We start from the raw sequence: 6,270 nt of genomic DNA, 5'->3' as shown, positions 1-6,270 counted from the left end.
CCCAGCTCTTTCAAATCAAAGATAAACTCATGGTTCTAATTGTTCCTGTTGCCCAACTGTAAAAGGGATTAGAACAAGAGTGGAAGTGAAGATTGTGCCATATTATAGAGGTTTCCGTTTTTTAAGTAGTAAACCATGACAATCAAAAAGTCATGTGGTTAGGCTGGTGAGACATTTCGGTAGTAAATCCACTTGCTCTCCAGGCCCGAGTTCTATTCTGGAAATCAATGGAAGGTACACGGAGAAATTGAAACTTAACTCCATAAAGTTGTCCTTTGACCTCCATTCGTACACCATGACGTGTACACCCCCTACACATATAATATTTTAAGTTCATGGATGGCCATATATGTTTTAAATCATGTGAAAGTTGAATTACAGTCATTTATCCAAAATGATTTAGTTTTGTAATATTCTAAGGCACTGCCCAAACAGCTAACTCAGCAATTTAGCATATTATCACATATATGTATATTACCATAATCTGCACATATAATTTACATATATGCAAATTTCAGGCAAATACTAGTTAGTTCATTTTGAAGGCAATGCTGACATTACAAAGGATAAGGTTTTGCTAAAGAACCAAGGTGCTGTTGTTTAACCAGTGGCACTAGCAGAACTGAATAGCAACATGCAAAGACCAGGACCCTTCCCTCATGCCACCTGCAAAAATTAACTCAAAAATCAATGACATATAAAATCAAAACCTACAAAGTTATCAGAAGAAAACAGGTAAACTTTTATGACTTTGGATTTGGCAAAGGATTCTTAAAATATGAGAACAAAAGCATCAGTTACTCAAGTTCACACTGGTGTCATCAAAATCTTATCTTTCAAGGGGCACCCACACCACAAGAGTGAAAGTTGAGAGCAGGAACAACGGTCTGGAGAACAGGAAAGAAAAGCACCTGCCATCGTATAAGGGATCTGTATGTGTGACACATAAAGAACTAATTCTGGAGAAGTGAAAAATGTGCATCTACCTAGAGACTTGCACAAGAACAATGCAGTGTTTTCACAATAACCAGAAGTGAAAACAACTGACTGTGAATTGACAAATGTACGTGAACAACATGTGGCATAGCTCTACTGCGCTGGACCACGTGTCCACAGGACTGAGGCATGCTGCAACTGCAACACTGTTGAATCCTCACAGCACACCATTAAGTGAAAGGAGCTACTCACAGAACGTTATACACTGTGTTCTTTCATTCCCATGAACTGGCAAGAGACAGTAGACTGTGCAGACAGCACAGCATTTTATACAGAAAGTACACTAGTGACAGTTTAAACCTGCTGTTGGCAAGACGGGGGTTGCGGGGTATAAGCTACAGGTATTCTTTTTGAGATTATGAAGATGTTCTAAAGTTGCAGTGATGCACATACAAATCTGTGTGAACATGGGGGGAAAAACACAGAACGTTGTACCCTTCCCTTTAAGAGGATGAGTTGCACACTGTATTAATTCTATCTCAATAAAAATGATGAGAGCCAAACAAGGACTTCTTATGTACAGAGCCCAGTCAATCCAGGTTCACACTCTGAGAGTGACTCTTGGGTTTGTCTTCCATGGGTCAGGAGAGGGACTCTATATGACCATGTTCGGAAGACTCGGATAACACAAGAGAATAGTCACGGAGCCATATGCGCTGTTTATATTCATCTTCAAAGTCCCGGGAACATGAAGTTCTTGGTGAGCACAGCTTACTTTCAATTCAATCAGTTGCTCTTGAAGCGGAACCATGTTGACAAAGCAGATCCTTAGAAAACTCAGACACTAAAGTCAGCTGCAGAGACTTACAGCATAATTCAACCTAATGAAAATTTGTGGATTTATTTTGAAATTCAGACTTTATTTCTAGCAAATGGCTCATCAGTTCTTTCCGTCCTGTGATCCTATTTCATACAGGGCAGTACTGGAGTGGGACAAAAGTGCCAAGTGATGTCTACCCATCTCCCATGTTCTGATTGGAGTATTAATAACCTTCACAAATCCATCAGATCTTCAATATGTTTCTTCACGGGCCCAAGTTCAGTGAATGCCAACACCTTCCTTGCGGCATCCAACGGAGTATAATTGCAGAAGGTTCCTGGGCTTAGACAAAGTTTGGTTTTTAGGATTTCTTGGTTCAGGCTTGTAACCCTGGCTACTATGATGTTGAGACAGGAGGTGTCTTGTGATCAAGTTCTCAACCTGCCTGTGATATAGAAAAGTTCAGAAGCAGCCTGAGAAATTTAATGAGACCTTGTCTCCAAATAAAACGCAAAAAGAGGGCTCTCTCAGTGTATGTATACATGAATAGCATACATGAAACAGTGGGATTTGCCTTCTACTGAGAAACGACAAAAACATAGCTGGTGTGGTAGCAGATATTTACATTCTCAGAATTTTGGACTCAGGAGGCAGGAGGATTGGGAGTTCAAAGCCTACCTCCTCTACATACCAAGTTCAAGGTCAGGCCTAGCTACAAGACACACTTTCAACCTAAAACAGTAAGTGTGTGATTCCTTAATAAACCATAAATTTTAGATCTGAGGCAAATAACTCTTCCAAGAAGTTTTCACGATCTAGTTGTCTTACTGCTGGAAAATGAAGTAACCAATGCATTATTTTAGCACAGGACCTACTAATAAGAACATCGATCCCTGGGCTGCAGAGATGGCTCAGCAGTTAAGAGCACAAGAAGACAAAGATACTTCTCAAAAGAATTGTAGATGGTGAGAATTGCTTTCTCTAAATATTAACATTGTAAAGCTAAATCAATCGTAATATGATTGATTACTTTAGGGATTTACACACAATTGGAAGAAACTTCATTATATAAGGCAAAAAAAAAAAAAGGAGAGCTAGAGTATTTAATACATAATATTGAGAAATACCCAGAAACCTTAAAATCTATATCCTCCCTTCTTTCTTTCCAATTCGTAGGTTTGTGTGTGAGAGGGGAGGGTGGGGAGAGGGAGAAAGATCTTGTTTACTGGGGAATTCAGAGACCCTGCTTTTTTTTTTTTTTTTTTTTGATATTATATATCATATTTATTGAAGGAGTTTCCTTTTGTTTAAATTAAACACATTTTTTTTTTTTGGGAATTATATATTTTTTTTTATTAACTTGAATATTTTTATATACATTTCGCCCTTTCCCAGTTTCCGGCAAACATCCCTGGGTGTTCCCTCCCCACCCCTTTGCCGCCCTCCCCCAACAAGTTCACTGGGGTTCAGTCTTAGCAGGATCTACCACTAGGATATTCATTTGCTACCTATGACAGACCCTTTTCTAAAACCAATGATTACTTGGCCTTTATTCTTTTATCTTCTAAGATTTTGTTGGTTTTGTGTATTTATTTCCAGAAACACCAGTTTAGCTGTATGTAGTTAATAATTCCTCAGTAAATAATTAGAGTTGAAGTCCCAAATTTTTAAATGTGAAAAGGCTGAATTATTTACTGTTACAGATTTGGATAGATAACTGAACTCAGGATGAGTAAAATGTCTGCCATCAATCTCAGCTACCAGTACTGGAATAGCTTACTCTCTGGGCTTCTGGAATCCACAGTGATATTCCCCTTCCCCCCCAACTTTCTCCTGCTGTCCCGATGATCTTTTCAAAACATAAATCTGATCATGTAATTTGGCTGCTTAGACCTCTTAAATGGCTCACGTTACTTTATAGATCTCTATCTATAAAGAGATATAAAGATATAATATCTTTCCATAAGTCCTGAGGCTCCACATGGTGTCTTTAACTGCCTCAACCTCGTCTCCATCCATTTCTGCCTTATTGCCTTACACCACTCCCTTAGTCATCTTTCCCAATGCTTGGAACAACGTTAGTTTCCACCATGCCGATGCTCACACGTTTTTTCCTTTAGCCAACTTACCTCAATTTGTATTTAGGTACTATGATGGGATTGATTTATTTACATCTGTCTGTGTGCTCTAAACCATGAATTCCACTATGGGACCATATATGGCTTGCTTGCACCTGACAGAATGTGTGTGATAAATACAGAATGACTACCCCAATTAAAGAACATAAAAGAATCTAAATTCTCACATTACATTCAACGGAAATTAGAAAGTCTGGGGTTTTAAAATGGAAAACCCAACACCTCCCTTAAAACTATTACTTTGAGCAAATATATATTTGAATATAGTTATGTATGCTACAGCACACATGTGGATGGAAGAGAACGATTTGTAGGAGTCTGTCCCTCCTTCTCCCATGCCGGTCCTGGGTTTGAACTCAGGTCTTCAGTCTTGGTGGCAAGTGCCCTTACCTGTTGAGCTACACAACTGGCCACCGGAAATACTTTTGAACAAAACCTTAGAAAAACTCATAAGAAAACTGATAAGCACTGCTTACAATATCAAACAAGTAAAGACTTCAATGTCTGTCAACTGACTTTTTAAAGAAACGTGCCCCATCTTTAAAAGATACTGTCGTAGGAGACCAATAGCATAATAGAGTGTAAAATTAGAAAAATATAATCCATGATGACAATTTTATCGCTTAAAGGTTGGTCAGAAAGAACCAGAAAGTGTGTTCCGTAAGATGTGGGTTCAAAGTTAGCTTCTCCCTCGTGCTTTCTGTAGCCGCAGTCCTCGTAGGTGGCCAAGGGTAGCCAACCAAAGGATAGATTTTAAAATGACCTTGAGGCCCTGCTGAGTCCAGGCAGATCAAACTTTTCTAAAACGGAAACCTGTCCATGTTTTATAGTTTGAGAATTCAAAGGTAATTTTAAACTACCTGCTACATTTTATTAAACTAATATAATCTCAAGGCTAAACTACAACCCCCCAAATTATTCAGTGTGTGTGTGTGTGTGTGTGTTTGTGTGTGTCTGTGTGTATATGTATATGATGTATATGTAAGTGTATATATATGTATACATATATGTGCCAATGTGTATAGGTGTGCACACACATGTGGAAGCCAGAGAAGAATGCTGGGCACCCTGTTCTATCATTACCCACCCTTTCCTTTGAACAGGCTCTCTTACCCTGCTTTAGACTGGCAGCCATAAGACACAGAGATTCTCCTATTCCCCCCTCACAGCATCAGAGCTACAGACCTCGGTGGGAACACTCCCAGCTTCTTATTGTTTATGTCAGCGCAAGGGTCTGAAGGTAGGTCCTTGTGCTCACGTGCAGAATGGGCTTTCTTACCTGCTGAGCCATTTCTCCAGCACTCCTGCCAGCCAATCTTAAATTAGAAACTAAAGAACATCCTCAAATAGTTAAACTCTTAATTCAATAGAATTAAGAATCTACCATAAGGGGTTGGGGATTTAGCTCAGTGGTAGAGCGCTTGCCTAGGAAGCGCAAGGCCTGGGTTCGGTCCCCAGCTCCGAAAAAAAAGAAAAGAAAAAAAAAGAATCTACCATAAGAAATATGTTTCCAAGAACATGGCAAAGACGTGGCTCCGTTAACATAGTTATATGTCAGTTAAATCAAAAGACACAGGATAATCTCATCAGATGCCCACAAAACTCATTTCTATCGTATGTAGATTATCTTGGAAAGAAGAGCGAAGTTTTCAATAAATGTGGTAAAAACTGTGGACATCTGGCAAGATCACTTTGGTGACCCAGATACATTTTAATTCATATAAAGAATTATAGTTTAAAATTGAATGGTTCGGATCTAGAACATAAATTTGAACCAAAAATGTGAATGGATGAGAGTCTTAAAAGTTTTTAAACTATGGATTATTTTTTTATAAAATGAAGGTAAACTGAGTTACAATTTTCCTGAGCTCCTTGCTAGTTGTGCTGGAGTTTATACTCAGACATGCACACACCTAGACACTTAGTGCACAGAAGCACTTTTGATTGACTGTGGACCGCAGAGGAGTCGGGGATGGCTTAGTGGACAAGAGCACTTGCAGCACGAAGATAAAAACTTGGGTCTGAATCGTCAGCACCCATGTAAAGAGCTAGGCATTGCATGCACATGCTGTAGCCCCAGCCTCTGGGGGAGGGGTGAGAAGAAGCAGATCCTAAGAGCCTGCTCAGCCTGGCTGGAAGAGTGTGCTAGCTCCTGGTTCAGTGAGATATCCTCGCTCAAGGCAACGGAGTGGAGAGGACACGCATGCTCTGCCCTGGCCTCTGCGTGCATACTTGGCTTGCATGCTCCATGCAGCCATACACTACACAGAGCACTACTCACGCACACTGTTTTTATGTAAGTAAATGTCACTTATACAATAAGTATAAGTTTAAAAACAATTTCTTGAAAGCCAGGCATGGAGAGATACACGTGTA

This window comes from Rattus rattus, chromosome 3, assembly GCF_011064425.1.
Source record: "Rattus rattus isolate New Zealand chromosome 3, Rrattus_CSIRO_v1, whole genome shotgun sequence".
NCBI classification, from domain to species: Eukaryota; Metazoa; Chordata; class Mammalia; order Rodentia; family Muridae; genus Rattus; species Rattus rattus.
This window is presented reverse-complemented; position numbering follows the sequence as displayed.